Raw genomic sequence first — 10394 nt, forward strand, 5'->3', positions numbered from 1 at the left:
ACATTGTCATACCATCTCCTAAAACAGCTGCACTGTGATTAGTTCCTTGAGAATACAGGTACTGTTACAGTCCTCTGACAACAGCAGCGGTCCATCAGTGTTCTCGGTTGCCTTTATATGATTTTTTTCCTTCTAAAATAGTTTTCTGCAGAGGTCAGTGTTTTATAACATTTTTTCCACAACTCTGGAACTTGCACTTTTAATGGAAGGCTAATGCAAAAAACCCATAAGCTTCAGGTAGGAATAGAACGAGTGAAAAAGTAGCTTTTTGAAAGTGATAATACAGTGAACCAGTGTATTGGACTATTAATTGTTCCTGCTCTTTTGGCTGTAGTAGGTAGTGATATCAATAGAGCAGACATGAAAAATCACTAGCAACTGAATCTTGTAAGGTCTGAATAACAGCTTCTGTCACATTTTATGGTAGAACTAATTCTTCAGTGACTACTAGTTCATAATTAACGTGATGCTAATGAGCCGTTTGTGTGCTTATGGTTGTACAAATCCTGAACCAAATAATGGATTTGAAGTCCTGTGAGTATTTTTACAAGCAAAGAAGCCATTTTTAAAACAAAACACAAACTTGTAGGAAATGGCTCATTGCCTCATTATAAAAAGTCTCCATAAGTGAGAAGTCATCTGCTTTCTCACTCCTACACACGGATGTCCTGCTTGTCTGCCCTGTGTGCAGTGTTCGTGGGTCCTGTGGCCTTAGAGCTGCGATGCTGCTCCAGCTGGGCCTAGTGGGTGTTCTGATGCACAACACTGAAGCTTGTTTCCTGAGAAAATTTTCTGATGTGTTGTAAGTCTTGAACATAATGAGGCACTAAATGCTTGCATGTAGCCAGTGTGTTCTAGAATGTCATTCTGTTTCACTTTTCAGGATTACCTCTCTAGTACCCCTCCTAATTTATTGAGTTCAGGTGTTTCAGCCACACCCATTCTTAACAGCTGTATAAAATCAAGTAGACTGCTGTACATTCTCTGTAGATAAAATTAGCAGATGTAATGAATTCAGTGAGTTTAAATGTTGCAGGCATAGGTTGCCAACTTTGTGACAGTCCTTCTAACATTTCTACCCTGCTAGATCCACCTCAGTGAACTGTAAGTGCCATTAGTGTGAAGAGTGTAGGTGATGTCTGAAGCACAAAGTGATCAACCACACAAACTCTGCGAGTGCGGCCACTAAGTGCTGAATTGCATGTAAAGATCACTTGTTTGTCATCACTCACTGCAGAGTTCCAAACTGTGCCTCAGGAGATTCTTGAAATGGGTTTCCATAGATGAGCTGCACACAAGCAAGAGATCAGTACACGCAATGCGAAGTGTTGGCTGGTGTGATATAAAACTTGCCCCAGCTGCACTCTGTAGCAGTGCAAATGTGTTCTCTGGAGTGAGGAATCATACTTTACTATCTGGTAGTGTGATGGATAAGTTTGGGTTGGCAGATACTAAGTTTTGGTGTAAAAGGGATTATGGCCCATAAAGACATGGCTTGACTACATAAATGTACAGTCATAGCCAAAAGTTGGGACTGACAAATTTTGGTTTTCATCAAGTTTACGACCTCACTTAAAAAAAAAAAAAAATCCTTTTGTCAGAGGTTTATATGGTATAGAACAATTATTAAGTATTTCATAAGAAACACTGACAAATGACCCACTTTAAGCAAAGAATATTTACAGTGCTGACCCTTTAAGACTTATGCAGTTTGCCTTGACATGCTGGATATCAGCTTCTGGGCAAAATCTTGACTGATGGCAACCTATTCTTGCCAGTGCCTGGGAGTTGATCGCAGTTAGTGTTTGTCCACCCTCTATTTGAGGATTGGCCACATGTCATCAATGAGATTGAGATCTGGGCCATGGACCCGAAGTTTCAAGGTTTTGTTCACTGAGCCACTTGGTTATCAATTTTGCCTTGTGACATGCTGCTCAGTCATACTTACCAAATTGCTCCTGGATTGTTGGGAGTTGTTCTTGGAGGATATTGTTTTGATACCATTCCTTATTCAGTGTTCTTAGGCAAAATTTAGCAACCCCACTCCCTTGGATAAGGATTCATGGGAGTGCTCACCTTTTCTTCTCCAGACAAATCATTTTCCAGATGTCCCAAAGAGTCTGAAGGGGGCTTCATCAGAGAAAACACTTTACCAGTCCTCTGCAGTCCAATCCCTATACTTCCTGCAAAATGTCAGTCTGTCCTTGATGTTTTTCTAGGAGAGAAGTGACTTCTTTGCTGCCCTTCTTGACACCAAACCATCCTCCAAAAGCCTTCAACTCACTGTGTGTGCAGATGCACTCACACCTGCCTTCTGCCATTCCTGAGCAAGCTCTGCACTGGTGGTGACCCGATCCCATCGCTGCATCCTCTTTAGGAGACGGTCCTGGTGCTTGCTTTAGCACACTGAAGCCTTCTTCATTGCTATTGAACCTCTTGCCTTGAAGTTCTTGATGATTTGATAAGTTGTTGGTTTATCTTACAAGCAGCAATGTCCTTGCTTGTGAAGCCCTTTTGATGCGATGATAACTGCTCATGTTTCCTTGGAGGTAACCATGGTTAATAGAAGAAAACTTCAAGCACCGCCACCCTTTTAAAGCAACCAGTCTGCTCTTCTAATCAGCATGACAGAGTGATATCAGCTGCCTTGTCCTCGTTAACACTTTCTCCTGAGCTAACGAGATCACTGAAATTATGTTAGCAGGCCATTTTGTGGCAGGACTGAAATGCAGTGGCTGGAGTGCAGTAATTTTTGTGATGAAGTTAATTTTCATGGCAAGGAATTACTTTGCAATTAATCGTAATTCATCTGATCTCTCTTCACAATCTAGAGTTAATGCAAATTGCCACCATAAAGCAGCAAACATTGTGAAAACCAAAATATGTGCTAGTCTCACGTAGTTTTTGGCCACGACTGTAGAAGAACTCTAGTGGCCTGCACTGAGCCCTGGCCTCAGCCACACTGAACACCATCAAGATGAATTTGAATGTGATTGTGAGCATTAGAATTTGACCTCATAAATGATCTTTTGACTGAATGGCCACAAATTCCTTTAGACACATTCCGTCTCACATCTCCAAAAAGGAGTTATTTGTATGTAGCCTTTACTGTTTTTCATATGTAAAGGAACAAATTCAGATAGTGACAGTGCTAAAGCACAGTACCTTCAGTGCCATTGTGTATGAGTGACTATAGCTCACAGCAAACATTTCATCGGGGCATCAAAGACATTTCATAACATTCTATGAAACTGCCAGAGCTGTTGGACAGTTGAGAAAACCATCATTCATAACTGAAAAGCAGCTAATTCCAAGCAAATGTAAAGTTTACATTTCACCCACGAGATAGCCATGTGCCTTGCTGACACTCTATCAATCCAAATATCCTGGGAGTCTGTAGTAAAGTGCAGTCATGGGTAAACACTGATTATTGGACATTACTTCACTGTACCAGTTGGGAGCTGAACAAAGAAGCCAGTAAATCTTGGGAAACTCTTAACTCAATACTGCTTGCCCCAAACAATTTTATATGTTGCCCATATGAGACACCTACTTACCCTGCTAATTGCCTCCGTCAACCAAAATATTTTGTATATGTGTATCACACTTGGTGCTTTTCATGCATTTATCCCAACTATTACCATGGTTGCTTCAGAAGTCACCCAGGCAAACAACAAGATGTTCAAAATTAAGCAGCCTCGCTCCTCACCAAATCAAATTGCTGTTCCCATATTATACCTGTTCTTCCTAATCCCTTAGGTCATCTGCTATTGGTTTGCTCAGGGTAGCCTGTTTTAGACTTCATTCAGTGGCAGGACTTTTATTGTAACAGCCTCCAAGCTCCCTCAAAACCTCCATAATCTCACCTCTGTTTCGCCCTTCAAAATTTGACTCAAACCCCACCTCCTGATTCAGTTCACTCTTCCATATACGGTATTTAATGTTGCTATCCTCTTATTTGCTGTTTCTGTCTGTAATGTGTTGCTTATTTTGACTCCTTTCTTCTTGTTGCTCCTGTTTTGATTACTTTTGTTGGTCTGGTGCTGCTTTGTTCATTTATTTGGTAAAGTGACCATGTTTGAGAAAAGAGTTACATAAATAAACGATAGCAAAGCAGTTTCCTGTTGCATTTGGCACTTACTGTAAAGCTGGAGAAACACAATAACATGCCTGCAAGTCTGACTGGCAGATGAATTCAAAACTTATTTTAAGCAGTTTGGTTTTAGTTTGTGTATTGCAAGGTGAATAACATGAAACACATGCTACTGGGTGGCTAGGTAGTATTTGCACATTACACTTCCACAAATTATCTAGATGTAGAGCCTAACTAGGAATTTTCTAACCTGGAGTACAAAATGGGTGATTTCACTCCTACATTTAAATTGAGGTAAACCAAAAAATGTAAATGTAAATGTAAAACATATCTGAAAAAGCCGAACCAAAATGGAACTAATATAACACAATGTAAAACATATCTGACTAAACTAAACCAAAAGGGAACTAATTTAACACAATGTGAAACATATCTGACAAAACTAAACCAAAAGGGAACTAATTGAACACAATGTAAAACATATCTGACAAAACTAAACCAAAAGGGAACTAATATAACACAATGTAAAACATATCTGACAAAGCTGAATATAACATAACACAACGCCTCATTTATGAATGCAGATCACTCTTTCAATAGTGTTCAGAACAGAGGTGAATGTGAGAAGATGAGAAGAGGACAAACAGGAAGCAGGGAGGATACAGGGAGGAGGAGGGGTACAACATTAATCACAGACAACAAGGGGATGGGTCTGAGGCTATAAATAGGAAGGAGGAAGGGTGGAATGTCAGCCACCCCCCGTCCCAAGACTTAAGTTGTTCCATAACACCATTTCATCTGCAAAGAAACAAAGTTTAATGGCTAACCTATGGAGTCTAAGCCTGAGGGTTCACACTAAGCTGCCACTTTTTTGTTGGGTTCATGGTTAACCAAAGGTGCCTATGTAGCCACCTACAAAATGAAGTATTATGGCTGTGTGGCTCCACACCCAACCTGCTCCAGTATAGGTAATGTGGAACCTCATGTAAAATTCACCTTGATAACTGCTAGAGGAAAACATGTTTAAAAACCAGCAAAAATATATAATAATTAATATTTATTACTTTCATCAACATTTTTCAGGGTATTCTGTATAACCTAGTTTATATTTGTAATTAATAGGGTTCCATAGGTTTTACAGTCAGTTGTAAAATCCAATCTACATCTGATAACTCTTGTAAATCTTGTAATGAATTTTTTCAATCTTTATTGACCGAGTAAGCTGGCTTTGATAAAAGAGTGGCTATTAGCTGGATGCTGTAATTTATACTGTAGATGTGGGATTTACACTGTAAATGCCCTAAATACTTTATAAGACTTTAAGATTTTACAAATGTTTATGAACACGTCATATATATCAATATATATATCGGGCAGTATTTTTCCTTCAAGCTCATGTCGTCTATCAGAGAGGTGTAGTATCTTAGCAAGCTTTATAGAGGTGCCCATTTCTTGTGGTAACTTATGGTAAAGGAGCCCCAACCAAGTACTAAGTGTAAAAATGAACATATTTGTCAGAAGTTGGACATTTGTGTATTGTACATCCTTTTCTTTGATCTTATCAAATATTCTAATAATCTGAGATACAGGATTTCTGATGTTCATGAGCTAGAAGCCATACTGATCAAAAGTAAAACAAAAAAGGCATATTAATGTCACTTTAATGAATATAAAATATGGCAGTTTACCTTTTTGAATTAAATAATGAACAAAAATGTTAATGTTATTTCATACTATTCAATTTTTTTGAGCTGCACCTGTATACTGATCTTGAACTTGATAAAGGAAAAATAGACAGGCATAAGGATCTGAGTGACTTTAACAATAGCCAGATTGTGAAGGATAGACGACTGGGTCAAAGCGTCTCCAAAATGGCAGGTCTTAGGTCAAGCGTCTCAAAGAGGGACAACTGGTGAACCGCCCAGGGCTCACTGATGATCATGGGGAAGGAAGGCTAGCCCATCTTGTGACCTGCTCTGATAAATCATATTTTCTTTTACATCATATGGATGGCTGGGTGCATGTGGGTAATTTACCTGGGGAGATGGACTATGACGGACCACGATGCACTATGAGAAAAAGGCAAGCTAGCAGAGGCAGTGTGATATTCCTGTTCAGTGTTCTGCTGGGAAACCCTGGGTCCTGGCATTCAAGTGGATGTTACTTTGACATTTGTGACATTGTGACATTGCATTCATGTGGGAGTTACTGTGACATTTGTAGATGTTACTGTGACTTTGGAGCTCACACTAAATACTGACTTGCTGATTTGCTGTAGAAAACATTTTGTACAATTTTGTAGTGAACAAGTCAACTTAACACTCTGATTCTGCCTAGTACATTACACTCTATATAGCACTCTATATCACTCTTTCAACCAGATTCCATATGACCCTTAAAAAATACATTGCTGTCAAGGCTGTCACACCAATATATATATATATATATATATATATATATATATATATATATATATATATATATATATATATATATGAATGTATTTATTTCACTGTTCTAGCATGCACTAAATAGAATGAATCACTATGTGTGAAATTAATAAAGCATGTATTTGAAAGTGGGTGCATTAATTCATTCCTAATGCCTGTAGTCTCCAGCTGTAGGCTTTCATAACGAAAGCTGTGGGTTACTGTTCACTTTCAATGTGGATTTGAGGACTATGGTGGGAGAAGTCTATGAGAAAGCCCTGCACTGTACACCTACACACTTCTGCTGCTCTAACCACTCATGAAGGGCTCAAAAGCAAAATTGAATCAGCTGCCTTAGTGCAGGGAGGTTTTACACGAGTGTCTCACAAGCACACCATGTATGGAGTGAGAGAGGGAGGGCTTGTGAGGTCATTGATGACACATCTGATTCAACTCACTCCCACATCTTTGAAACTGCAGAGAATATTGGCACTGCACCTGGCACAGCAGTATGATTTGAGGTTTATGTTGATTAAGGTTTATGCTAAAATGATAATCATTTGTTATATAAAATTTTTCAAATACTTAGCTTCTATTAATCCATCCCTATGCCAGCATTTCACAGGGTTTAATCAAAATGACCTCTGTAATATGTAGATGTGGTCTTGCATTCCATTAAATTCACATGGATTTAAAAAATAAAGATATACACATATTAAACATGTTTTACTACATATTTGAGAATGGAGAGGAAGGGTTGAGTATGAAGTCACATGCAACCACAGATGCCAAGAGCAACTCTGCACTTACAAAAATCGTCTAATTTACCCACACAGCAACCTTTCAGCACTCTTCTGAACTTCCTCTAACAGTATCAAAATGATGATGTTGCTACACCCTTACTTAAGGCTCTTGATAACCTATAGGGTCACCACTTGTTTAGTGACTATTTTTTAGTGTACCTAATTTAATCTGTTTTTACTGCTCAGTAATGGCTTTATCTGGGGAATCAAGGTTGTTTTCTTGGTTGGGAACTTTGTGTTGCTTGTGCAGAATGTCGTACTTTGGGATCCTTGTCAGCAAAGTTTTTCTCATGGATTCTAACCTGCTTATGGACACATTTACTAGTGGATAGTAATACTCAGACACCTAATTTGTTTATTTGTTTCCACTGGGAGCTTTTGAGAGATAACTGTGCTTCCTGGTCCTGTTGTAACCTTTCTGTCACAATATGCTTTTTTCACTTTTTTTGTTTAAATGTCAGTCTAGCCAAGGCACCAGCTGTGGTAGATCTTCACTGTGGACTGGAATGAAGATTCTCCGACTGGTTATGCAACCTAGAAGAAAACAGTGGCAGTGGTCTCATGTTGTTGTGATTATTTGATTTGTTAGGAGAAAATTAGTGATTTTTTAAAAACACCTTTCTCCACCATTCTATTTAGTGTGGCTGGTTATGCAAGGGTTAGTCCAGGGAACACTCAAGGGCACTGTTGTGCATCTTCACTTTGTAGTCATGTGTACTGGTGCTGCCGTAATGTTGTTGTGTTGCACAATGGACCAGAAATAACATCTTATTTCAGTGTATTTTAACTTTATGAAGGAATGACAATAAACTCAATTTTTACTCGAGTTGAATAAGCCCAAACTGGGAAATTAAGACTGAAGTAGGTGAGGGAATTCTAATATATCAAATTTCAATCTCAATGGTGAAAAAATAACAAGTTACTACTGCTTACAGCTGCCAATCCTAGTCCATTACAGGTGAACTCTAGTAGGACGGCCAAATAGGTAACTGACTGACCTGCGGAAAATGACCACTGGACAAAATGACCTGTAAAATATTCCTAAATGTATTCTACTTTCTACTGTTTTACAACTTAAAATAGCTGTTTCCTATTGTTTATAGTTGTAAATGGCCAACATTGCTAATAGCTTTAACAGTAACGAAATTGCTGCTCTTTTGTGGCTTCTCACTGGGACTTGAATGCAATCCAATGGAGTGATTACTTAAGTCATCGATAAATCTCTTCTTTAAAAACCTGGGAACTGACAGTAAACAAGCAAAAAAGCAGCAGTGGTATGTATGCAGCTGGTTTGAGTGAAGTTGACTACCAACAGGCTGTCTGTGGATTTAATATTAATAGACTGTAAAAAGAGGGGGAGTTAAGTGACAGATCACAAGGACACTGTATGGAGTAGGTGGAGAATAGCATCAACACAGCAGTCTAGCACACGAATACTGGTGAAGCTTACCTTATTACAAAAGCACTCATGAAAATCATGTAAAGAGCACTGCTGGATGCAGCAGGAAAGTGTTAATACCAAGGATGATCTGGATTACTTTTGTCAGATCTGTCCCCACTGTAGTTTTTCTCACACCTCTACATTTGATCACTGGGACAGTGACATTTCTTTGGCCAGTTTTACACATGCACATGCATTTAGTTGCCTACTTTAGTTCTGCATTCATTGGTCCATTTCCCATATTCTCATTTCCTTTGTCACATCTCCTCCAGTACCACGGGCAATTTTGGCCACCTGCCAACATCCTAGACTGTTTGTTCAGCACTTCTGCACCGCTACTCGATTTCATGCTGTCCGCTCGTGTACAGAGAAACTGGACAAACATTAGTGCTTTGTTTGTTCAGGTGGAGTATCAATCACATTCTTCTAAGTTTCCAAGAATTTCTTGTCTGTCTGTTCTTCCAATTTAGAAAAAGCCCTCCATTTCCGACACATGCAGGGTAACAGGGATGTCTGATGTTACAGGTTAAGGGCTTTACACATATGCAGCAGATCATGACATGAGATTACAATACAATGCTGCTACCAGAAGAGCTGTTACTCCACATCCTCCACATCCAAAAGTGGCAAAAAGAAATAAGTGGAGACTAAGATGGAATCGGGCAATTCAGAGCTGTCAAGTACATCATAAAAAACTGATAGTGGTTTCAGAATTTTCATGTGGCTGAAAAAATCCTTTCGCTGAAGGTGTCCATGATATAATGTCAAACTTCCAGAAAGACTAATGCTCTATCATTTCCATGATTGGTTGTTTCTTGACAAGTCCCTGTGTTGATTGCTTCAGTTCAGTTATTTACTTGTATGTAATTACATGCTGTGGGGTTTAAAAGATGTGATTATGATTGGTCAATTGTAGTGAGAGCCAGGAAAGATTTAATAATGAAAAGAGAGTAATATACTTGTGAAGTCATGCACAAGTCTAAGCTTGCTCTGCTGAAGTCATATCACTACACTGTCAAGGTTCATGGAACAGCATGTATTCAGTGATATAAAGGGGAATGTCACTGATTAGGAAATAATAGCAACTATTAACAACTGTATGAGAAATTACCTCGGATTTTAATTCTCATTTATGCAAGACTAAAAAGCAAGAAGAGGCAGTAAAAAAGGGATCTTGATTTGACCAGGGCACTTCAATGGATGACCAGGACCCTAGAATTGCTGACAGTTCTGTTTTGATTGAAAGTGGTGTAACAGCAGAAAAGAACATTTCATTGTAAGGATTTGGTCTGCAGATATTTAACGAGTTACAGGAAAGCAGAGTGAATTTCAGACAAAGCAGTCCGTGCTTGGTATGAGTCATTCAGGAACAGGTATGCATCACTGGCTTAATTAACCACTGTTGCATTAGTCAGCTGCTGCTCTGTGTCTGAAGGCTGATGCTCTTTTAAATTATTGATACTAAGGAAATGTGAACAACAAAGCAACCGCCCACCCCCCCAAAAAAAAAACAAAAACAAAACAAAAACACGGGTATAAAGGTACTATGGCTCAGTGACCAGGACAGGGGTCAGTGAGATAATCAGGGAGCCCTGGGTGAGAATGCAAGAGTAGACTTGGGGGGAAGG

The sequence above is a fragment of the Electrophorus electricus genome, chromosome 7, assembly GCF_041902795.1.
Source record: "Electrophorus electricus isolate QZ-2024a chromosome 7, ASM4190279v1, whole genome shotgun sequence".
NCBI classification, from domain to species: Eukaryota; Metazoa; Chordata; class Actinopteri; order Gymnotiformes; family Gymnotidae; genus Electrophorus; species Electrophorus electricus.